This window comes from Macaca mulatta, chromosome 5 (genome assembly GCF_049350105.2).
Source record: "Macaca mulatta isolate MMU2019108-1 chromosome 5, T2T-MMU8v2.0, whole genome shotgun sequence".
In the NCBI taxonomy this organism is placed as follows: domain Eukaryota; kingdom Metazoa; phylum Chordata; class Mammalia; order Primates; family Cercopithecidae; genus Macaca; species Macaca mulatta.
Window position 1 is genome coordinate 186,777,909 of NC_133410.1, and position 1,288 is coordinate 186,779,196.

The 1,288-nt window shown below is 42.8% G+C and overlaps 1 pseudogene; it reads right to left on the reverse strand.

Moving 5' to 3' along the window:
- Nucleotides 1-421: 421 nt before the first annotated feature.
- LOC702338 (large ribosomal subunit protein eL19 pseudogene) lies at nt 422-1,002 on the reverse strand (annotated as a pseudogene).
- Nucleotides 1,003-1,288: the final 286 nt, after the last annotated feature.

Here is a 1,288-nt window from a genome sequence, read left to right on the forward strand (position 1 = left end):
CATAAGCTGAAAGCCACCTGTATCCATTCAAAATACTTTGGGTAATTATATGTATAAATTGTACACTAGCATTAATGTAATTTGCACCTTGCCTATGAGGGGAGATAGTGTTTAATAATTGAAATGCAAATAATGACTTCGTCACAAAGTGGAATTATGTAATATCGTTAATTTATAGAGATGTGTGTGTGTTTGATAAGCAGTACACCTTTTCTTAGGAAAACCAAGTTCGTACTTAGAAAATCGGTGAGTCTGTTTCTATAAAATGCATTGGTACTTCATGTGGACTGCAGGAGAATATAGAGAATTAATACAACTATTATGTACCACTTTTTTTTTTAAGCAAATAATGGATTGTTTTATTTTAATGGCTGATCTGTGTAATCACGGAGGCCAGTGTGTACAGACTAAAGGGGAGCTTTTATTTATTGATCTCTTCCTCCTTGGACAAAGTCTTGATGATCTCCTTCTTCTCGGCCCGGAGGCGCTCTTCAGGGCAATTGCGTGCTTCTTGGTCATAGACCGGCTGGCCTCAGCCGGGACAGCCAGGAGCTTCTTGTGGGCCTGGTCTGCCTTAGCTTGTGGCTGTGTTCCCTGAGAATCCACTTGTTTTTGAACACATTCCCCTTCACCTTCAGGTACAGGCTGTGATACATGTGGCAATCAGTCTTCTTAGATTCACAGTATCTTCTGAGCAGCAGGTGCAGAATCCTCATTCTCCTCATCCACGTGATCTTCTCTGGCATTCGGGCATTGTCTGTACCCTTTCGCTTACCTATGCCCACGTTGTCTGCCCTTGCGGCCGGCCAAGGTGTTTCTCCGGCATTGAGCCTGGGAATGGACAGGCACAGGCTTAAGCTTGATCAGACCATCTCTGATCAGCTTCGAGATCTGCTGAAGGGAGTTGGCAATGGCGATTTCGTTGGTCTCACTGGGGTCCAACCAGACCTTTTCGCCACAGCGGAGGACGCTAGAGGCGAGTCTCTTCTGAAGCCTGAGCATACTGATGGCGCCGGCCGCAGCAGCAAAAGGGACATCCCACTTTCTAGCGATTTTAGTATCGCTAGCAACCAGAAATACTGTTTCTTAGACAGCTCTGAATACTTAACATTCGTGGATATAAAATAATTTTTATTTATTTTCGAATGCCCTAATATCTGAAATGCATGGTCAGTCAAAATGAAGAAAACTGGTTTGAATAACCCAACTGGAGTTAAGAAGACATAACCAACAATCAAAGATTTTCTAGAAATAATAAAGCAGTAATTACAATATATGAGTGTAGGGG